The following is a 25,998-nucleotide window of genomic DNA, read 5'->3' as shown; positions in this document are numbered from 1 at the left end:
GTTTCTTTTGCCCCTCATTTAACCATAAACATTGTCGTTTGCCACATATAGATCTGATTCTTACAAAGCTATATTGAATATTTTATGCGCAGTATTTTATTACAAGTGTAATAGGCATTGGAGCAATGTTGATGATCATTTTGATGATATTTGTGTTGTTGATTCAGTGTCATTGTCATACATCTAATACTTTCGTTTATTCATCATGGGCATTTTGTTATTTTATTATTAGTGCATAAGTACTGAGACTGTCTCATTGTTAAAAAGTAGCGTACTGATTCGATAGGAAATGGTTATCATGCGTAATGTTCATGTAACATTATATAGATTAAGGAATGATTGTACTTTTAGATATAAAATTGCAAGAATATTGTTGACAACAACCAAAAACGGAAACGGATTTGCTTTTGTAATGTTTAGCTGAGGCGAAAATTAAAAAAAACAAACTTCCACAACAATTTTCAAAGTTATCTAAAAAAGCAAGTTTCGGTTAACACAAAGTTAAAGTTGGCATGTATCATACGTTTTGTCATACTGGTGCGATAAATAAATGTTTTTTGCATGCTTTGAGTGAAAAAAGGCAGATAATGTGTTACTTCCGGTGGATTGTCTTCTCCGGTCTCATATAATTGCTTCTTGCGCCCTTATTTCGAAAATATAAAGTTTCTATATGGTTTTGCCTGTAAAACAGGAGTTGATTCGTTATCAAAAGTACCAGGATTATAATTTAATTTCTGAGGATGTAACGAGCAATTTAATAAAAGAAAGGTGTGGCTTTTTTTTGCGGTTGCGGGGAAGATCTTAACACAAAGAAAACAGGGCCGGTCTCAAAATCGAAATGATTGATCGATATCAAATGCAAAAAAAAATCTTGCGAAACCACAAAGTGGAAGAAGAAAATAACTAATCTGAACAATAACAATTGGTTTTTCCACCAAATAGGGAATAATTAATAACTTGGAAAGTTGCTTTCCTTTTTCTTATTTTATTGTATGCATTTTTTTCTTATTTGTTACTCAATCGAAAACAAATAGAAAAAATAGAAGCACCATTGACAGATAAAAAGTAGTTTCTTGGGGTTTTTTTTAACATTTTTACAATTTAACGATGATTTCACTCTTATGAATATCTATAAATATATCATACATCCCACTAGCACACTTTTGATTGAACATTGAAAATTAAACTGAATACATTGAGGTTCCTTTTTCAAATATATTCTCATAATCCTAGTATGTCAGGTCCTAGCATGGCTTTAATGTCTACGACTGTGTTGCATACATCCTTACATGAATTAGAAACCATATCTAAACTTATATCTTTAGACGACTTAGAATAACTAACAACTCTTCTGATGATATAATTTTTTTGATTCTTGCTCTTTCAAACGTCTGAAAGACAGAGAATCCAAAAATATAACGTATTTGTCCGAAACAGCTAATTATTGCAGTGAACGATTTATTACTAGTGCTTCTGTGTGGAAGATAGCGGCTAATTGCGATAAACGAACATATAAGCAGTAACAGCTCAATTCTCCAAACAAAACAGAATATGTAAAGTATAACTGATAACTGAACAAAAGGAAGTGGTTTGCAAAACAACTGTATTTACAAAATGCAACATGCGGATACAAGTCTTGGTTACATTTCTGTTGAAGAGATTGCTCAGAAAGTTGCAACAAAAACAAAGGATAATGCAACACACACAGAAACAAACTATGATAAGATAACAATTGCCATTTTTCTGACTCGGTAAAGGATATTCTAAGAAAAAAAACTGTATTATAGTCGATTTTCTAAGATTGGTTTAAGTCATGCTGTAAAGTGATATAAGTTATTTGACTGTTAATGATTGATCTTGTTTTAGATGGGAAAAGCTAGCGGGAAATCTATCTACAATTGGGAGTTATGTTCGTTGATGGGTTTAGATAACAGCACGACAAGGTCAGCGACAGTTTGTTTCGTAAATAAGTTATTATTTCCTCGGAGGACAATAAAAGAAATCACTATTGTCATGTTAAAGCACAAAGTACGATAAACTTATGATATAGGTTACTTTGAGTTGCACTGATTTGGAAAATATGACGACTTTCTTGTCACAATATTCTTATCTAGAAAGGAATGAATGTCTCTCTGGTATCTTTTGTCCCTCTTTTACATTTGTTTGCTTTGATTGCCCTTTTTATGATGATGTATACTATCAACTAGTACTAGAAGGCTCTACCTAATTCTAAACTCTATTTGATTACATTCTTTGCATGTCTGATAATTTTGTAAATGTTTTGACCTGTTTGTAAATGTTTTGACCTTTTTGTAAAGTGTTATTTTTTAAGTTCAGCATATGTGTAAAATGTAAACAACTTCTAAAGTATTGTGTTCAAATAATCATCAACTTAAAAAGTACTTTATTTTTTGTTTATTTGGTCCAAATTACCTAGTGATGCTTGTTTGTGCTTCTACTAAATTTTGTATGGTCCTGAATATGACAGTCGTTTTCTATGCGATGTTATGTTTGTTGATATAGTCGGATGCTTGACTTTATCAGCATTTGTATTTTTCTAATACTAAGGTTTTTCTATCTCAGGAATAGATAACCTTAGCTTTATTTGGCAAAGCTCTTTGTATTTTGGTCCTCAATCCTCTTCAACCGTACTTTATTTGGCCTTTGTAATGTGTTTGGATTTGAGTGTCACTTATGGCTCTTTTGTAGACGAAACGCGCGTCTGATGTAAATACAAAATATAATTCTGGTATCTATGATGAGTTTATTGAAATTACATTTTCCCTTTTTTGACACTTCTAGAGAACCTGTTATCATCCCTAGGTTTATGTGGGGTTCGTGTTGTTAAGTCTTTTGTTGTGTTTTCTGTACTTTTATTGTTGTTTTTTTTTGTTTTTTTTTTCAATTAATTAGTTTGAATGACTCACTAGTATCATTTGTCTTTCTTTTTTTTTCCATACACATTGTTTTTTTTTCTATACATTGGAGTACTGTTGATGACCGTTTGGTGGTAGGTTTTGCTAACAATGACACTATTTCATTGCATATACGCATCGTTCCCATTTATTTATCAGTGCAGTAGTACGTCACACTTTCGCTTGTTTAAAGTAGCATAGTGATTTGACAGGTAATGGTTATCATACGCTACATTTATGTACTAATATATAAATAAAGGAATGGTTGTACTTTTAGAATGTATAAGTGCAAGACTATTATTTATAACAAACAAACAAAAAACGGAAATGGATTTGCTTTTGTTATGTTTAATTGAGAGGGAAATGATTAAAATTATACCAACTTGGAATAGCTATAACAAGATTTGGTATGAGTGATAAAGAGGCAACTCTCAATCCTAGTCACAATTTTTAAAAGTAAACCATTACGGGTACGGTCTTGAACACAGAGCATTGTCTCACACCTTACAGCAAGCTATAAAGAACCCAAAAAGTATCCTTTTTATTTTCTTGATTTTGTTTTGATGTATTTTGAGGTAAAAAATGAAAACAAATTGGAAATATTAGGAACGATTGTTTTGACAAAAAGTAGGTTTTATCACGATATGTTTATATAAAAAAGAAGATGTGGTATGATTGCTAAGAGACAACTATCCACAAAAGACCAAAATGACACAAACATTAACAACTATAGGTCACCGTACGGCCTTCAACAAGCCCATACCACATAGTGAATATTTGAACAATTTATCCGAGAATATACTCTCATGAATATCTATAAAAAAACTCATCCTAGATATAAGGATTTAAATTTTATAAAATCAAGAAAGGAAATTGGGAATGTGTCGTAGCGACAACAACCCGACCATAGCAAAGACAACAGCCGGAAGCCCCCAATGGGTCTTCAAAGTAGCGAGAAACTACCGCACCAGTAGGCGTCCTTTAGCTGGCCCCTTAAAATATGCATACTAGTACAGTGATAATGGACATCATACTAAACTCCGAATTATACAAAAGAACTAAAATAAAAAATCATGCAAGACTAACCAAGACCAGAGGTTCCTTACTTGGGACAGGCGCAAAATTGAGGCGCGGTTAAATCTGTTTATGAGATCTCAACCCTCTTCCTATACATGTACCTCTAGCCAATGTAGAAAAGTACACGCATAACAATAGGCACATTAAAATTCAGTTCAAGAGAAGTCCAAGTCCGATGTCAGAAGATGTTATAAAAGAAAATAAATTTACTTTGCAACCATATCAACATCATTATATATAAGAATAACTTTTCTGACGATATTACAATTTTAATTTTCGCTTTTTAAATTACCTGAAAGACGGAGAACACAAAAATAAAACATATTTGTTTGTCACAAGGATTTCCAGCAGTGCACGAATTATTGCTATGGGTTATTCAAGAGGGGCGAAAGATACCAAAGGGACAGTCAAACTCATAAATCGAAAATAAACTGACAACACAATGGCTAAAAATGAAAAGGACAAACAGATGAATAAAAGTATACAAGACACAACATAGAAACCGAAAGAGCAAGTACACAAACCCCACCAAAACCTGGGGGTGATTATAGATTGAGGTTTAACTAGTGAAACGAACACATTAACAGAAGAGGCTCAATTATTCGTCAATAAAATCTACAAAAACAATTTTTTGCTGAATTCTGGCATAAACTCTGTGTGAAAGATTTCCTAGTGTTACAAAAACATGTTTAAAGAAAGAGATAAAAAGATAACACGTTGCATTCAAATTTTTTTTTAAACGTGTTTGAAAATTAAGAAAATCATCCACATGCACGTGTACATTATCTTTAACAGAAGTTCCGTTTAACTCAGGCTATCAGATATCGCTGCAATGTATTCACGCCGTTCAAAAAATTAAAGTAATTCTTTATTTGGAAACTCAAATATAACTAGTTTTATTTCTATTGAGGCACTCAAAACAAATACATGTAATACAGATACTGATCATATGTTGTAGTGTTGAACATCACTAATATTTAGAAGTGCTAATAATCAAATGTTTATATATACAATGTTATACACCATATTGATTGTTGGTCTTTTATTCTTTTTGTAAAAAAAACAGATTTACCATTTTAAAAAAGAAACATAAAATGAGATGGAACAGAAATATCATATTCAAGTGTAATTGTTGCTACTCTTTTTGAAGTTTGTGTTATTCTATCTGAATCTTTTTGTAATAAATTTCCCCAAACTGAACTACAATAGTCATATATGCATTTTAAATATTGTCATGCATGATGACGTTACATAGAAAGAACACATCTTTGTGCAGGTCATTTAAAAAGAAGAAAACTGTTTGCCTGTTTAATTTTTTAACATCATTAGAGAAACAGATTCCATCACAAAATCTTGTGTAATAATTAATATATTTATCCACTCTCGATAGTTAAATTTTCTAAATTTGAAGCGCTCTGCAAGCCTCGCGCTTAAATTTGAAAAATTAACTGATCTTAAGTGTCTCCAGTGGAAAAATATTGTATCCCAAATGGGTGCAGTTGTAGAAAATTAATATATCAATTATATAATTAAATTGTATGTAAACATTTCTTGAACGTTTTAAGCCAGGACATTAACGATCGAGGTTAGTCCAAAATAGTCCTTCTGATACATATACATTCGGAGTTATAAACATTTTTTTCAGAATGCCACACTGTCTATTTTTAGATAATTAAGATTCAAACATCACTTATTTGATATCTCACAAAAAGACATAGTTTAATAAACAGCTGTATTTACAATTTGTAACCTGCAGATGCGCGTTCGATATTTATTTTCCGCTGATGAGATTGCTCATACCATTGCTTTTTTACTTTGTTTGATTGTTAATTCGTCTGGACTAAGCGACTACAATTGAGTTCTTTAAGTTTGGGAAAGTAAATGTTTATTTTCTATCTGTTTTCTAGCCGATGCAGGTGGATGTAAAGAACATAGATAATGCTATGCGCATTTTAACCTCTACATATTTCAGAACATCAATGGAAATATTGAACGGGTAAAAAAAGGCAACAGTAGTATACCGATGTTCAAAACTCCTAAATCGATGGACAAAAACACATACGGGTCATAAACAAAAACCGAGTAAAACGCATTAAATACAAGAAAATTACGACACAACATTAATATGTAACACACACAGAAAGTTCTTTATTTGGTCTTTTTAACTTTTTTAGATTCGAGCGTCACTGATGGTCCGAGACCACAATTAATTCGTACTGCATTTCTTTTATAACATAAATGAAAATTTAATAGGAAAGAATGAGTTGATCAATCTTTTTCATAAAACTTGGTATGAATAAAGCTTATTAATCATAACACTGCGTACACAGTGTCATAACAATAGGAGATATATTATATACAGTACGTTAAATTATATTCTCAACTTTGCGTGTTAAATTTTGACGTTAAAATTGAAAAATTTCAACTATCAGCATTTAGTATAACAGTGCAGATTCTCACTCGGTATAACAGTGAAATTTTGGAATAGATCACGCTCGGTAATTAACCAACAGACGGCATAGATCTTGACCACAATCTAATACGTTGTAAAAATGTCCTTAGTTAGTTTGACACAGACATAGTTTGTGGTTGTGTTTATACTAATTACGTAGTGTCATTTTTAATCTTTGCTCATCAAAACTATTTTGGAGCGGTTTCTGTGTAAGAAGGACGATCATGTACATTAAATAAAGGCAACAGTAGTATACCGCTGTTCAAAACTCATAAATCCATGGACAAAAAACAAAATCGGGGCAACAAACCAAAACTGAGGGAAACGCATTAAATATAAGAGGAGAACAACGACACAACACCGAAACGCAACAGCACACAGAGAAACGGACCAAGCAACAGTCAATACACCACGAGAATAACAAATATAACATCAAAACCAAATACATGAATATGGGATAGACAAGTACCGTGCCACGTCTTATCTCAAAAATAAGAGAAAACAGAAACGAACAATATTATAACAATGGCCATCTTCCTGACTTGGTACAGGACACTTTTAAAGGGGAATAAAAGTGGTGGGTTGAACCTGGTTTTAAGGTATGCCAAACCTCGCACTTTAATGGCACAGTTAAATATAACATTGAAATGAAAACAAAAAATTACAGGACTACAATACAAATAAAAAGCAGAACATATTAGACAAAGAAAAGCATGATTAATAGATAACAAAAAGCATCAGGTTTAAAATTCAATACGCCAAAAACGCGTCTAGTCCACACGAGACTCACCAGTGACGAAAAAAATACAAAATTGTACAGCACTGAAGATCAAAAGTTGAAAAGGTTTTGCCAAATACGGCATTGTTTGTATGCCCAGGATAAGAACATTCATATTATATAAAACAATTCACACTATTGCAAACAGTAAATTTTAACAAATGAATATGAAAGAGATATACATAATAATCAGTATATTGTGAACATACACGAACATAACGTATTAATTGAGATATTTATACACTATGTGATGGAGCAGAGTGTAATTTATTGCTGTAAAATGTGAACTTGATAATTGGGAGCTTGAAATCATCTAATAGATGGATGTGTCTGTCTTTAATCTAGAAAGGTATTTATTGATTATTCTAGGCTCTTTCTTTTTTGGTAATTGTTTCAGAAGTTTATTCGTCTTTGCATATTTTTTTTAAACTATATAAGATTGAAGATTAAGAGTTTCTGAAACAGTATGAGTGTCCTTTTGTTGAAAAGTACTTAGTTAATAGTAGAGGCTTGCATTAATGATAATTTGCCAACATTGGTTTTAGTCATGCTGTATAGTGATATTGATATAGGTTATTTGGCCTTCAATGAATGATCTGATTTTAACCAGTGAATAGCTGGCGAGAAAACTATCTACAATTGGGATTTATATTCGTTAAATTATTGTAGATAACTAAACGATCAGGTATAGCCAGCGACCGCTTTTTTCGTAAATCATTTATCATTATTTCCCAGGAGGACAACAACAGATATCGCTATTGTTCTCTTTAAACAAAGCATATGATATACCTTTGATATACGTTATACGGAGTTGCAATTATTTGGAAATATGACGACGTTTTTGTCACAAAATTCTTATCATGAAAGGAATGGATGTCCCTCTGGTATCATTCGTGTCTCGTTTTATCTGTTTTTACTTTGATTGGCCTTGTTATGATGATGTAAACTATCGACTAGTAATTCAAAGTTCTAATTAGTTCTAAACTTTATATGATACATTCTTTGAATGTTTTATAATTATGTAAATGTTTCGACCTGTTTGTACGGTGTTATCTTTTTAGTTCATCATAGAAAACCTCCAAACAGTCCCAGGATTAGAGGATAAAAGGCAACCTAAACAAATTCATTCTATAAAAATCAAGAAAACAATCCTGTACTTGTGTCAATAGGTTAAGGTACAGGGACTCTTTAAGTGACTGGGTTTTTAGCATCATATTATTGTATTGTTTGCGATTGGTTTTGAACATTTAATGTGCAGTTATGTCAAGAAAATGCGATTCTGACGAAAGTTGTTTTAACAGTGCAGTCATCATTATGTCTACACTTGTATTCTTATTTTCAGTGTTAGAATTTTCTCTGGGAAAATTGTTACTTCTATAGAAATTTTATATTAAATTTTTATAATTATCCCCTTGAAGAAAACTTAAGTTGGCTACTTTGATCCGCATTAACTAGTTATGCTTGTTTAGGTTGCTTTTAAATTTTGTCCGGTCCGTAATATGACATTTATTTTTCATTCGCAGTTCTAATGATTGATTTAGTCTAACACTTGGCTTAATTGTTTTAAGTAATCTTTCCCCTTTTCCAGTTCACAATTTTTTGTGGTTGTTTTTTAAATCCTGAGTGTGGGTTTCTTTCAATTTTCCTCACAAATAAAGGTTCTACGTTATGAATTTTATAAAATATCAGTGTTATTACGTAATATGATAAATACCCACAGATGTGAAATACCTTGTGTGCTTACAATGAAAGAGGAAGTAAACAATTGGCAAATTGCAATCATCACCTAATTCCCTGCTGGTTGAAGTCAATCGTCTGTGATAGTTTCAAGAAATAATTATTGGTAATATGCAAACACTTCGTGAAAAGTTGCTCGTCCAATTAAAATATCATCAATATTTTTCAAACAAAAAAGAAGTACGCGGCAATAAAAAAAATATAACAGATTATCTTTCAGTTTATTTCTTACTACTTGAATATAAGGGATTCTTGTCTATTATACATTCACCTTATAAAATGTCGGAAGAATGAAAATAGTTGCAAAATTGTTTTAAAAAATCGACAAAAAAGACAGCTCATACAACATGTTTAATTATTAAGAAATTACTGATAAAAATAGAAATAAAAAAGTAAACAAAAAAATATTAAAATTTCCTCAGCATGAGTAAAATTTCATTAGATATAGTTGATTATGAAATATCTGCAGGGATTTTGGTGTATTTCAATTTGTAATAACATTGGAGAGATGCGTTAAATGACAACAAAGGTTTGGTGATACCAAGGACAACTTTAAAATATATCATTTGAAGAAAAGAAACAAAACAAAACAAGAAAAGAATCGGCGTACTTATTCACAACATACTACATAAAACCAAACTATTAGCAATATGAACCTCAACCACAACATTCTATTAAATTGTTACGATGGGCAAGGCGTGCTGCAAATATAGATGTAACAGACTTCGTTAATACATACATTTAAGGAAAATCAGTACTGTAGTTGAAGAGTTGCTACCGTCAATTGTCGATATGACGGTCGCAAATGCAGTTTTACTGGCGACGATTACGAGAGCCAGTATAACGGACATTTGTGACCGTCAAATCACAATTCATCAACTCTTCAACTACAATACTGATGTTCCGATTCTAATGTTTTACAAAAGAATTAAAATCTTAGAGCTTGCAAATACATGTATGTATAAATTTGACAAACAAAACAAATCCGTCACTTAGTTTGGCACAAAGACTTCATTGCTTAACGTGAGTCATACAAATGAAAACCTACAAACTGTAGGTTATTACGTTACCTCTACGATTCAATTTCGGATAAATAACTAAAATACGGCGAAATCTAGGTAGCTGTCGTTCTATTTTCGATGATATTGTAGTAATCGAACATTTTTTCATCCAATCAATTCAAAATAGCGGGCTCTCCGTAGTCAACTGTGGATTTGACGGAAATGTTTAGCCAATGAAAAAAAATGTTACATAAGAATTGCATTATAATTGTATTTTAACAATTACTTCAATTAAATGGTGTGCTGTTAGATAAATTTTGAAAATGTCATTTCATGATGACCATTTCATGTTCACTCGATTGTTCTTCTCTTTAGCTTTGTACCAGCTGTTTGGGTGTTTCATTCATCTAATTTGAGCTTAGTTAATAAATCAGGAAGGCAGAATGATGTATTGCTCTATCAACATAGATTATAATATTTTAGCCTAACCATTCGCAACTGAATGCTTTGACCCGTAGTATGTTTAAGATTGAAATGTAATAATCAAGTGCTTTTTCATTTGGTTGCATCTTCAATCGTTACAATACACATTTTGATAGATTTATGCCTAGTTAATGCAGATTAAAGTTCAAACTACACTGACTCATTTTTTGCAGATTATACCTTCACGTTTTCCAAACGGTGAGTATCAAAACACAATAACCTATCTAGAAATTAACAGGAAGGGTGACATTTATCAAAGCCATAACACAAGTTTTCAACATACAATTTCCAAATAACATGTACAAAACTTCAAAATATAAATAATTCTTGTGAATTCGTGGGACCTCGGTTGACAATTGTAGAAGGAGTAGATTATATAAAATAAATATCCTGTTATCTATGATAAGTTTATTTACAGCCACTGCGTCGATGCCACTGCTGGTGTAGTTTTAATTCCCCGATGGTATCACCAGCCCAATAGTCACGATTCTGGGCTGACCTGAGTGATATGTTCATATTTATAAATCAATTGTTTACAAAACGTTTGAATTATTTAAAAACTAAGTTTTTTTTCTACCTCTGGAATAGATTATCGTAGCTGTTTTTGGCCAAACTTTTAGGAATTGTGGTCCTCAATGCCCTTCAACGTCGTACTTTATTTGAACTTATTTAGATTCGAGCTTCACTGATGAGTCTTTTGTAGACGAAACGCGCATCTGGCGTAAATAACAAAATACAAAATTAAATCCTGGTATGTATGATGAGTTTATCCATTTAAACTCGTACTCGTCTCTGACTTATAAATGTTCAGTTCTGAGTGTAACCGATGCAGCTAAATAAACCAAAATGCTTACAACACTCAATATATATAGAGATATAATAGCAGGTGCAATTCAAGTTTTTTTCTGGTTCGTCTTTTCTGGTTTTTCGATTTCATCAAGAATGTTCATATACAGAAACTGAACTGAACGACTTACGAAAATGGGTTTAAATAATTGACCCCAAAATGAACTTTGTTAAACTATATTGTGTTCCCCTGCTCTATGAAGATGTTAATGTTCACTTTTTATTCAGATACATCTCTGTTGATGGTCAGATAATTGATCCATTAGTCTAATAAATGCATAGACAATGTCTGGAATACAACAAACTTATAAAATTATAACACTTTAGTTTGTGTTTAGAAAAGATTATAAAATGTATCAACGATTTAGTGCGTTATGCATTAAACGAGATACAACTTTACAATTGAATTTGACAGATGAAAAAATTGTATGAATGTCCTTGGATCAAAACGCAGATATGATCAGAAAAATAGCATACTAGAGAACATAAAAACGCATGGCCCTTTGCATAAGCCAAAGACCTATCATGGTAGAGATAGCTATAGAAGTTTTAAATCTATAAGTTAGATTGTTTTTAGGATGTACACCTCTAAGTAGAAAATAATGTCTAAAATTAAACTTTTTTTCTAAAGCTGATTTATATGAATAAATAATTGGTGAGGAAAATATCATATGATGGTGTACTTCTTTATTTGCTACGGACCTTTGAAAGTACCTTATGTTGATGATTTTCTTATTTTTGATTAATGTTAACCCATTTTTAGGCTTTTATCGTAAAACACCACAGTTCCACAATTAAACTTTCTTCCATACTCTCAATCAGACATGGGGTAATTGAAATATGTAATTGTAATTGACTGTAATTAATTACAATTTATCATGTAATTGAATGTAATGTGTAATTGAGCATTTTTTTCAATTACATGTAATTGAATGTAATTAATTACATAGCCAAAATTGCCTGTAATTGACAATTACTTTTCAATTACAAGTCAATTACATTTGAAATTTTGGATCAAAAGATTAAATCTTGTGTTTTCTCAAAAAATTATTAAAATCAATAATCTTAACAAATGTTGTAAGCTGACAAAGAAAAGCCTTCACAGTATACTTTCTGTAAAAAAAAATGTAGACACATGCCATAATTTTAAAAGAAACCACTAGGAAGTCACTGTCTTGACCTTAATTAGTAGATTTAGATAGATATTTTAAGACATTGATTTAACATAGTTAACTTTATTCAAGGACTTAAATAACCAATAAATATAACCTCTGGCTATTTGTTTTATTACAAACTATATAATGACTGTTTTTATAACAGTTATGTTAAACAGATAAAAGGCTAATTAGAGAGAGATAAATATACCCCTAGGGCCTATATGTACATGTTTAAATTCTTGAAGGGATAATGCATATGACAAAATCTCACTTGCAAAATTTGTTCACTATATATATATATGTTGAAAGAAAACATTTTTTCAGATTTAAAAATGAGCTCCAAGAGTGTACTGGAACATTTTACTGTTCCTGATGACTTCCAAAATGGAAATACTTTCAAAGGCAAATGTATGCATTGTGGCACCCTCATTAGTGGAAGTTATAAAGTTACATCCAACTTTGTTACACATATGAAGGTAATACTATATAAGAATTTTAAAAATTAATAAATTCATAATGCTTCTTTTTCATTTCTAACCAGATTTCAGATAAATAATTTGAATAAGCTTACATTTAAATTTGGAAAATATTCTGTTTATTAAATTAATTAGTTGTGATTAAAGTTTATTTTTGTTTTAAGAAGTCAGATTTCTAAATCACTTATTTAAGATAAATAATTTGAATAAGCTGGGATAAAAATGAAAATCATTTCAAAAAATAAAAAATAGTGCTCTTTTTTTGTATCATTTACAATCAAATAAATTTAAATAAATGTAAAATTTCAATAGGTAAATTAAAACAATTTAATATTTTCAAGATATTAAATAAGGCCTTTTGTAATTTTCAGAGAAAACACAGAGACTTGTACATTCGGCATTCTGAGAATAAAGAAATTCAACCAACATTGACACAATGCATAAAAAAAGTGTAAAATATTCACCGTCTGATCCAAAACAGTTAGAAATGACAAATGCTCTTATAATGTTCATAGCTGGGGATCTTTTACCACTCTCTATTGTCGAAAGTGAAGAATTTAAAAACTTGATGGAAAAAGCTGACACTAAGTATCAAGTGCCTAGCAGAAAGCATTTATCTTCGAAACTTCTACATGAAAAATCGGTTGAAATAAAAAATAACCTTGTAAATACTCTTAAAAGAGCTGAAAGTGTGTGTTTAACCATTGATCTCTGGTCTAATAGACAAATGAGAGGATTTTTGGGAATCACAGGCCACTTTATTTTGGACTGGGCTATGAAGTCTGTCATGATATGCTGTAAACGATTCAAAGGTAGACACACAGCAGAATCCATCAGGAGTGAATATGAAGAAGTTGTTACTTCATTTGAAATAGGTTTTAAAATTGCTGCAATAGTCAGTGACAATGCTAGTAATATGGTCAAAGCATTTTCAATTCCTGGCTTTGATGACTTTAAGGTAGATCATGAGAGTTCTGATGAGGAAATTGATGATGTAGACAAAGAAATTGAAGATGACCAGTCTGATGATTTACATTCCAGCCACATCTGCACCAGTTGAACGCTTATTTAGCACTGCTGGAAAAACATTTACGCCGGAAAGGTGCAGACTGGCTGATGGAACATTTGAAAAGCTGATGATGGTCAAATGTAATGGGAAAATGCTTAAATAAGTTATATGACACAATACAAAAATGTATATACTAGTTGAACACTGTCTAATTGTTATAACTATAGAGCAATGTATAATACTTATGTACATATCATAGAATAAATGCATGTTTTCAATGTTTTCTCTTAATTTTCCTTTCAAATGTAATTGAAGTAATTAATTACATTTGCCAAGTAATTGGAATGTAATTAATTACATTGGTAAAAAAAGTCAAATGTAATGTGTAATTTAATTGAAGATTTTGTAATTGTAATTGAATGTAATTAATTACTTTCAAATGTAATTGACCCCATGTCTGCTCTCAATAAAGATGAAGTAGACCACTCTGAATCAATTCAACTTAACAAAAACTATATTTTGGTGTCAATATAAGAAAGTTTTATCACATTTTTATGCTTTTTCGAGTCAAATTTACCATGTTGTCAATTTTGGAAATTTGTGATTTTTTTCTGTTTAAACAATTAAATGCATATAATTTCAACCTACTTGTTATAAATGATTGAAAGAATACATATCTAGGAAATTTGAAAAGAAAAAGTTAAAATGGAATGTGTATGTTTCTGGTAAAATCATTTTTTGTTCCCCTGACCAATTTATCTCAATAAAGTTCAGCTGAAAAGACTGACTTGGTTAGTAATCATATTTGAAAATTTCATTACTCAAAAACTTATTTGAAATACACAAAACTTTCCCAGTGTTAACTTTGATTATAATTATTTTCAAATTCATTGCTATTTTCCATTTGTATCCCATATTTTGGAAATATTTTCAGAATTAGATTTCAATGAGACTGCATGAGACTTAAACGTCAGAAGAATACGTTCTTATGTAACAAAATAATCAGAGAAATTTCTAATTGAAAATAAAAAGATAAATGCATGATGTGATTTGGTTAAAGATCAACAAGCAAATGCAACAGGCAAAACTTTAGCAAAATCTATGACATAGCTCATTTACAATTCCTTAACTTTAATTTATGTTTGATAACAAATTAACCTTCTCTGTTGGAATTATGGTTGCACATTAGATTAATCAGGGTTTACTAATGAAAATAACAAGAATAAAGTATAACAATGTTACTTGAAGTTAAAATATGGGATTCGGAAACAAGTTTGGAAAAATGATTTAGTTTTCCCCCTTAATTTCCGTTCATGGTGCTGTTCTCACTTAAACTATAGATATCCATTTGCGAGTATGGTCTTGAGAAAACGATGATAGTACGTCGGAAGGGGACGATAAATGGCTGACCCGTGTTATGAGAGAGCCATATCTCCTGCACGTTAAAGACACCCTTGTAGATTTCGAAAAAGAGTAGGCTAAAGCCGCTACAAGGCAGCACTCGCACCCGCAAAGTGGAAAGGGATTGATATAAGTTGCAAAACTTGTTTCCCAATCCATTATAAATAAATATGTTTAAACTAAAACTAAAGATATAATCTGACATCTCATTATTGTTTTCATCTTAAAATCAGTGGACAAAGATCGACAAATCAAAGTAAAAGACGATAAAAGAATGCTTGACTAGTTGGAATATAAAACATTAAATTGAGACCGTATCTGATTAACTTAATACTGTTTGTCTATATATTGCACAATTATTCAAAATATATGAGATATTATTTATCCCAAGACCTACAAGCCTTTTCAAAGGACAAAGAATACATGTTTGTTTACGCAAAATTTAGCTGTCGACAAAAGTGAATATTCTTTGGTATTGTATCATCTACTTATGTTTTACCAGATACATATAATAAAAGAGATTCCCAACTCGGCAAAATCCCGTAAAAACTCGTATTATGTCTCTGGTTTCACCTAACTTTTTGCTTCGTAGTTTGTTATGCCGGTATTAAAGTGAATTAACTGTTTTTCTGTTCTAGTACAAATAATCAGTATATTTGTTTTTTAAAGACCAAAAGGTTTTTATGTCCACATGAATATCCAAAATGTGGTCATTTTTCTAAATTTCCTGTATACAAAACATTGAATTTTTCGAAAAACTAAGGATTTTCTTATCCCATGCATGGAATACCTAAGCCGTATTTGGCACAACTTTTTGGAATTTTGAATCCTCAATGCTCTTCAACTTTGTACTTGTTTGGCTTTATAAATGTTTTGATATTAGCGTCACTAATGAGTCTGATGAAGACGAAACGCGCGTCTGGTGTACTAAATTATAATCCTGTTACTATTGATAACTACATCCGTATCAAGTCAAATATTTGGTCAAAGGTTTTCTTTAGTTGAACATTTTATGATTTTTATCCTTTATATAAGTTGAAGTGAAAGATAAATTATAACACTGTAGCATGAGATCAGAAAAGATAATAAAGTTTATCAACGATTTAGTGCGTTATGCATTATTAGAGATACAACTTAATAATTTGATTTGTCAGAGGAAAAATTTGTATGAATGATTATAAAAACATTGTTGAAAATTTATTGTTTTCCCTTTAATTTCTGTTTATGGAGCCGTTCTTACTTAAACTTTCGATATCATGAAACATCTCATTATTGTTTACATCTTAAAATGGGTGGACGAAGATCAACAACTCAAAGTCATATGGCGGTAGAAGAGAACGGCAAAAGAATACTTTACTTGTTGAGAAACACATTATTTGTGTATGGTTATTCAGACCGTATCTTATTAATTTGATACTTTTTCTCTACAAGGCACAATTGTAAAAATAATAACACGACGGGTGCCGTATACGTTGCAGGAAAAGCTTACCCTTCCGGAGCACCTGTTTTCACTCCCAGTTTTTAGTGGAGTTCGTGTTGTTGCTTATTTATCATTTATAACTGTTGATGTAAATGTCTTTTGGTTAATATTATTACTCCTTGGTTTTGATTGCTATTGTATTGTTTAAAATATCTGATATACTATTTATCACAAACAATACAAACCTTTTTTTTAAGGATAAAGAACACATTTTTGTTTCCGAAAAAACTTAGCTGTCGACAATATTGAATATTCTTTGGTATTGTATCATCTGCCAATGTTTTACTGAATTATTTGCTTCGTTATCTGTAATGTCGGTTTTAAAGTGAACTAGATATCATTGAGATGGGAGCCATCTCTGTGGGCCCCGCTGTCAATAACGTGGGGTAAATAAGTTGTATGGATAATCTGATATGAAGCATTATTTGAAGTTATAACATAGTCTCACGTGTGATTTTAATCTAAGATTTTAAGTTAAAACTGATAAATATTCTCAACTTACTTTCATACTATAATAGTGATATGACTGCATGATGTTAACTCATTGGTTCTCGAGAGGTAGAGCGGACACAATTTGTTAAGAACAACGAACGGATGGACAGACTGACGGACTGACCTTTGACCTAGGATGCATACATTATGACACATTCTCTGGTGTTGGTTAATATATATGTTAAGTTGAAAATGTTTGTCAGGTATAAAGTATGAAATAATAACAGCTGTCCTCTCAATATATATAGTGTGGATCAAATTTGTAAGCGATGGACAGACCAACAGACAGACAGACCAACAGACAGACAGACCTTTGACCTAGGAGGTGGTACATACATCATGACACACCCTATGGTGTTGGTTAAAATGGATGTCAAGTATAATATTTAAAATCATAACGATTCTCAAGATATAGAGCGAACACAATCTTCACAACAGGACACGGGGTTTTTAACTGAAACCAAAGTTTTTTTTACGTTGACCTTTGACCTAGGAAGTTGTACATACATCATGACACGCCCTCTGGTGGTGGTTAAAATGGATGTCAAGTATAAACTTTGAAATCATAACGGTTATCTAGATATGGAGCGGACACAATCTTCACCACAGGACACAGGGTTGTCAACTGAAACCAAAGTTTTTGACCTTGACCTTTGACCTAGAAAGTTGTACATACATCATGACACACCCTCTGGTGTTGGTTAAAATGGATGTCAAGTATAAACTTTGAAATCATAAGGTTCTCAAGATATAGAGCGGACACGGTCTTCACCAAAGGACACAGGGTTGTCAACTGAAACTAAAGTTTTTGACCTTGACTTTTGACCTAAGAAGTTGTACATACATCATGACACACCCTCTGGTGTTGGTTAAAATGGATGTCAAGTATAAACTTTGAAATCATAACGGTGCTCAAGATATAGAGCGGACACTAAAGTGTTACGGACGGACGGACGGACAGACGGACGGACAGACAGACGGACGGACGGACGGACAGACTGATCACTATAGAGCGACCCGCCTTAGGCGGGGCCCTAATTAACCGTTTTATTGAACTAATTAAAATGTTCAGTGCATTTGTTTTCGGGAGACCATCATGGTTTTATGTCCGTATTAAGTTAGATATCTGGTCAGAGGTTTTCTTAAGTATGAATTTTTATGATTTGCGTCCTGAAGTGGATTGTCAATAATTCAGAACCTCAATCTATAATGTTTACTTGTTTTAGCCTGTAATTCAGTGGTTGTCGTTTGTTTATGTGTTACATATTTGTGTTTCGTTCATTGTTTTACATAAATAAGGCCGTTAGTTTTCTCGTTTGAATTGTTTTACATTGTCTTATTTAGGCCTTTTATAGCTGACTATGCTATATGGGCTTTGCTCATTTTTGAGGGCCGTACGGTGACCTATAGTTGTTAATGAAATGTTTTATAAAAAAGGTTTGAAGACACTGGCGTACTGTGATGTGTAAGACTTGTGATAATTATTTATTATTCAAAAAGTTTAAGTGATAGGACCTTTTTATTTTTAATTTATTTAAATTTTTAGTTTTAACGATTTTATTGAAAAGACAGTTTTATTTATTTTTTCTCTATGTTTTACTGGAATGTAAATACTTATAATTTTCATCATTATTTTTTTTTTATTCACTATTATATTTAATATGTTTTATGGTATTCATTGTGATATATATTTCCCCTGTCAATGCTCTTAAATTACATCATTATTCTATTTAATTTCTGTTTTATTATTATGTTCATATATATATATATAATTGCTATTATTGTATGCATTGTGATATATATTTTCCTTGAATTTTATATGTTAAGCGCTTAGAGTATTGTGTTTATTAGATAGGAGCTATATAAAAGCTATGTAATAAATAAAATAATAAAATAAATAATGTGTGTGTCATTTTGGTCTTTCGTGGATATTTGTCTCATTGGCAATCACACCATATCTTCTTTCTTATATTACATATTGTATAGAAATTGTATATTACAATATATATGTACTTCACATTTGTGTGTTCATTGACAACCACCGAACGTCTTAAGCTTGTATCGTTCATATTTGTTTTAAAGTATAACTATCATTTGAAAACTGCATGACTATGCATTCATGCTGGACACTAAATGTATTGAACAAAAATGTCATTTTCAAATATGCTCAATGCAATATTAAAAACAATTTTTGAAAATGAATATGATGATAGATGATTTTTTTGTCTAAAAAATGAAAACTACACGTTATATAAATGTTGTGCGTCCGAATCAGTTTTCTTGAGAAGTTGAAACAAATAGTCGTAGAATTACCTTATTTGTTTAGCGCGTTTTCTAAGTTTTTTGTAATATTTATTAATAGCATGTGAGCTTTGAGATCGTGAATTCGAAACTTGCGTATGACCAGTGCGTTCAACTTCAATCTTAATTGACTAAGATTGTCAGTTTTTCAGTAGAAAAAAAAACCTTCACTAGTATGACAGTCGCATAAAATTCTATTATATTGACAACGATGTGTGAACATAACAAACAGACATAAAAGGTAAAAATCTGAAAAATAAAAATCACAAAAATACTGAACTCAGAGGAAAATCAATTTGGAAAGTCCATAATCACATGGCAAAATCAAAAAACAAAACGCATCAAAAACGAATGGACAAGAACTGTCATATTCCTGACTTGGTACAGGCATTTTCAAATGTAGAAAATGGTGGATTAAACCTGGTTCTATAGCGCTAACCCTCTCACTTTAATAACAGTCTCATCAAATTCCGTTACATTTACATGATGCGTTAAATAAACAGTCACAATCAATAAAATAGTCAAAATATGGGAACATCAGTCATCATCGTATAACAATTTAACAGGACACAACAACATCTACTATCTACGAACACATGGATTGATTTGAGTGTCTGACGTCAGAAAAATTATATACGTCACATAAATTTGTCGTTCAATGTGCATACAATAGTTATCAAAAGTACCTGGATTATAAACAATTTTAAATTTTACATAGGCAATGAGCGCAGACAGGGTTAAAAAATCAAAAGTATGTAAGAATAAATACAGAAATCGAACTAGTCCAAAAGTTATACATAGAATTTATGAGAATCCAAAACTTTTAAAAGGAACAATTTAACAGGACACAAAAACCTATCCACGAACACATGGATCTACTTGAGTGTCCGACGTCAGAAAAATTATATACGTCACATAAATTTGTCGTTCAATGTGCATACAAACAATTTTAAAATTTACATAGGCAATGTACGCATACAGGGTTAAAAAATCAAAGGTATGTAAGAATAAATTACAGAAATAGACCGAGATTCAAACTAGTCCAAAAATTATACATAGAATATATGAGAATCCAAAACTTTTTAAAGGGAACAATTTAACAGGACACAATAAAATCTACTGTCTAAGAACACATGGATTGATTTGAGTGTCTGACGTTAGAAAAATTATATACGTCACATAAATTTGTTGTTCAATGTGCATACAAACAAAAGGGGGTACAGCGGTCAATAGTGTGTTCTAATATTAATCAAAATAAAAACAAAGAGGATTGCAAATGGGGTGTACTATGCGAATATTTTGTAAGTTCTCAAATGTCTTCACTATTCAAATGATCTGTCCATGTCTGTGTCCTTATCCCGACATTTTCATTATAGAACAACAACCGGAACTCACTTCTTGACACTTTTAAACATAACGATAATGGGTTATTTGACTGTACTTTATAACACAATGATAAAATTGAGAATGTATTCAAAATAATATATGATTTCAAGAGCAAAATCACACTTAAGGAAATCCGATGGTTTGCCGCGTTATGAATATTTATACAAATAAGTTATAGATTCTTAAGTGATTTGGTAATAGACGCAATCTTTAAAAATAACATAACAGTATACTTTATAAATCCAATTCCATTGAGATAATAAATATAGAATTGAAACATCTTGTTCCCTTTAAGAATGTTTAAATACGTACAAAAGATCTACTATATATAAAACATCGCAGACGATTCTATTATATATATTTTATTACATTCTAAGTTCAAGGTCATGTTTTCTCTGACTGTTTAAGACGTCTTAACACTAAATCCATTGAATGTTGGATGTGTACTGATTGAAATTTAGTCTAAGATGCATGATTTCATTTATTTGTTCACTCTGTGTTTTTGTTAGACGTGCATCTATTCATAGTTATCTGAAAAGCTTAGCTTTTTTCAATTGATTTTTTTACAGTTGGTTCTAATGTTGTAGAGTTACACAACTGTTCCTGGTTAGAAGATCTGTTGGGATCCTGCTACATGTTTTATCCCGTCACATTCATCCTGTATGTGTCTGTCTCAAGTCCAGAGTTGGTAATTGAATGGTTGTCGTGTATTGACCTGTTACATATTTGTTTTTCGCTCATTTTCTGTACATAAATTAGGCCGTTAGTTTTCTCGTTAAACTTGTTTTTTATATTTGTCATTTCAGGGACTTTAATAGCTGACTATGCGGTATAGGGTTTGGTCATTCTTGAATGCCGTACGGTAACATATAATTGTTAATGTCTGTGTCATTTGTGCTCTTTTGGAGAGTTGTCTCATTGGAAATTATACAACTTATATATAGTCATTTTTTTTGTTGACAGACTATAGCATTGATTATATCTTTTCTGTACATTATCTGTTTGAGAAATATTTCATATTTTGAAACACTGAGGTGTTTTCTTCTCTTTAATGTCATTATTGTATTTTGTATAATTTTGTGGTTTTTTATGTTCCTAAATTTTTATTAGATTTAATCTTGTTTGAGAACTTATCATCGCTGATGACATATTCAACTGTTAACTGGTATCAGTGACGTTTTTTTCATTCAAAGCCTGCATAAATATATACAAACTTCAATTGTTTAATATAACATGTTGACTTCTTGATGTTTTAATTTGTGTTGTTGGATTGATGTTTTATTGCCGCGAAACCTTTTATTTTATTATATTAATTCTGTCAACATTTGCAAAGTATAAAGATAAAGAGCTTTGAGAACACAGTAGAACACTGGTCGCTTTTGAAAATTACAGGCATTGAATAAGCTCTATTTCGTTACTAACATTGTCTACACATTTTTAAACAATAAATGTAATGACAACCCGACACACCGATCGGTGGACAAAACATAGATTTTAGGAAAGGGCCACATATTTGAGTGTTAAGATGTAATGGAAAGTCAGAAATGTAGATTTGGCTTGTACATATCATATCATCTTGTGAGTTTAAACGGGATTGTGTGTTTTTAAACAGTGAAAGTTTTGTGAGTTATATATCTAGATTTATATATGATATATGTTTTGATTAAATTTTTACATATATGTATAGGTTTTGTTTTTATTTTAACTATTTGTATCTTCATTTTATAGTTTTGGACATTTTTGTATTCTCTTAAACATTGTGATATACATTTTTCATTATATTTATTTGAGTATTCTTATGATTTAATCAAAAATACAAGTCCTTCCATTTTTCTTTATAAAAATTGTATGCATCAAAATAATATCTAGCTTCTTCCATTCTACCATAAATTGCAAACGCTACTGCCAAACATTTGTAGGCTTCTCCGAATACGGATTCATTACAATTAAAATGTTGAACATCGATCGATAACAACAGGTCATGGATGGCCTGCTTACACTGAGAATCTTCATGTAAACGAAATAAGCAGAGAAATCTTAAAAAATAAATATATACCAATGGAGGTATATATGTTCCTGTAGTAAACTGAACATCAAGTTCTGGTGAAATCACTCTAAAATTGTAGTAAAACGATATTTCATGTATGACATGATTTTTGTACATATGTCTTAATTTCCATATTTTTTGTCGTATTTCATCTTTCACATATTCGGAAAATGTATTGGCAGAAAGTTTGTGATTTACATAAAATAGCTTATCATTGGTGCATTTTCTCAAAGCATGATTTATAAGTTGAAGAGACAATTCGTAATTTCCAACACAATAATAGAATGTTGCCAAATACATCCAACCGGAAACTGCATCTCCGCGTAGGCCAATGAACAAGTATGGCGAATATTGCTTTGTTAATTCATATCTCAGTTTGTTAGGACAGTTGGTGTGAATATCCATACTTTTACCTACAAGCTGACAGAATTCGGCAAAAACTATGAATGGCATAAAATCCTTTGACGCGATTCTTAAAAATCTTTTGATAAACAATTGTCCTCTGTACAATTGACGAATCGGTGAGTAAAACATACTGAAAGCTCCAAATACCCGAATCAACGGTCGTGATATCTGAAGACTTACAGCTTTAAGTTTACAACAAACAATTTCGATTTCAGACATCATTGGTACAATAGGGGCGTTGTAAAAAAAGCCCGAAAGTGCATAACAATTCCTAAACATATATATTCCCCTTGCCAACACGTATTTAAGAAATGTTAGAAAATCAGAGTGTTGTTGATGAAATCTGCACTCAAACAAATTGTTTTCGATTATAAAATAATGAGGAAGATATATATAGGTAATACAATATATAAGTCGTTTTACGCATTTTATGAAGCAGGGCCATAGGTTTTCTGGTCGCCATATAGATGGATCGGATTCCTCAGAAACCCAGAACATAGCGGTTTTCATAAAATATGAACAGAGTAAACCTTTAAATTGCTGATTTTTGTCAATAATGTTCTTTAATAAAAGTTTCATGAGCGCATAACATAAAAACTGAGTATGTGTGAACGAGAATATCAGAAGTTTTTCTGCCACAGAAAAAGAAATTCTCCATTCTAAATGCTCGTTTGGTGAGTCCTTGCAACCTATTGGAACAAAGAGAATACCATAGCTACATATATGGGAAACCAAATATGGGGATGGCCAGTAACGTTCCCTTTTTATCCATGGTTGTACTTGGTTAATCCAAACTGGACATCGCAAACACACAGTTAAATCACAAAGGCCCTGTTTAGTCTCGTCTGAAACACACGGACCATGTGGGTTAAATGGTCTAAAGAGTCCGGTAATAGAAAGAAGCAAATATCGTACACGTCCACTTTCAAGTCGCAACTCTTTTCCATGTGGAGTTAAAACCCAATTTAGTAATGTGTCAAAATAACAGCTGTACCCTTTAAGTTGAGAAAAGCAAGGTTTACATTCATCAGTATCCATTACGATATTATTCGGAATTAGAAACGAGTCTTCTGTTCTTTCTTCACTTATATGCACATTTTGAAATAGCCACATGATGTCTAAATCACTCCCCATTTCTAGACCCTCTGATCTGCTGCCACTGGTTATAAGAGTGCAGTCTTTTCTCTCTGTGAAATAATCTACTGAGGCGAAAAAACGTCGTCTTATAGTTACAACTTCCTCTGATCCTATTGTCTTACATAAATGACGATACAGTCTTCTACAATCATCTTTATTAATCTCCATCTGATAATTATATATATCGTTATCGGTATCTCTAATTGTAAATTATACAGTTAAATGCAAGTTCGAACAAGATTCCACAATACAATACAAACAATTTTATCACGTGTGTACTTGTTTGAAGTAGGAAAACCACTTAATTGAGGCGTCTTTTGCAATGATGTAATTCAAATAAACTGAAACCTATCTATTGTAACGAATGTATGTGTTATATTGTGTTTTGCAAGTATTCGAACTTTTTATTAAAGTATTTGTTTTTGTATGAAACCTCACATGAAACGAATTGAACAAAAAGGATTTTCTAATAGCATTTTCAATGTTACAAAAAAACTCTTTTTATTATTATTCTTCGAATTGCAACTGATTAATAATACTTCTGTGGTATCAAACTTCAAACACAAAACCTCATCAAATGAGCTGAGTCTATGTCATGTATGTAACAAAATTAATTTCATTGAAACCAATTTCTATTCTGAACATGAGTTTTATGACAATAATATGAATAAAAACAAGAATATGTTTTACGATAAACATTCAAATGTGAATTGATAGCAGGATGCTATAAAGGATTTGTTTACAATTAAAAAAAGTATGCGCGTAAGAGTAGGGAGGGCTGAATCGAAATGTTATAAATCACTCCGATTTTACGTCAAACGCACATAATGTTAATCCTGGTATTTTTGCATTTTTTTGGCACGTGATTGAGGTTATTCAGAAACGGTTGTTGTGAACAGTTGTAAAATAGGTATATGTATCACATGTTTATTGTTAAAACGATAATTAATCTTAAATAAGAAAAAGTGACAGTTCAGAAATACGAATCAGAGAGAAAAGAAGGTTGACTAAAACAAAGGTCTTATTAAAATATAAAAAAATCCTTTCTAATATTGTCCTATTTTTAAACCGTGAGAAAGCAATATTAAAACGGTTGACGATGTTTGAGGGCACAATATTTGAAAATGAAAACTGCATTTTATAAATGATACCCCTTTTTGGTTAGTACGCTCCTGACGTTTAGATGTTTTATGCATCCCTATCATTCATATTTGTTTTATTTGAACATCACTGATGAAGGTTAATCGAAATCTCAAAATTGTATTTGTAGTATGTGCATCTTAAGTGCTTTTCGTGATTGACTGTATATAGAACCCTTATATCTAAATAGGTCAATGCAACCATAATTTTTTAGATACTGACCAAAAAATGAACTCTGTTTAAGAAATATTATTTGCCTCAATTACATAGAAAGGTGC

The 25,998-nt window shown here is 31.3% G+C and overlaps 1 pseudogene; it reads left to right on the top strand.

Annotated features, from left to right (window-relative positions):
• The first annotated feature begins 12,778 nt into the window (after positions 1-12,778).
• LOC134726648 (E3 SUMO-protein ligase ZBED1-like) lies at positions 12,779-13,982 on the top strand (annotated as a pseudogene).
• Positions 13,983-25,998: the final 12,016 nt, after the last annotated feature.

Source organism: Mytilus trossulus, chromosome 7 (genome assembly GCF_036588685.1).
Source record: "Mytilus trossulus isolate FHL-02 chromosome 7, PNRI_Mtr1.1.1.hap1, whole genome shotgun sequence".
In the NCBI taxonomy this organism is placed as follows: domain Eukaryota; kingdom Metazoa; phylum Mollusca; class Bivalvia; order Mytilida; family Mytilidae; genus Mytilus; species Mytilus trossulus.
The sequence above is the reverse complement of the archived record's forward strand: the minus strand, read 5'-3'. Positions and strand labels throughout refer to the sequence as shown.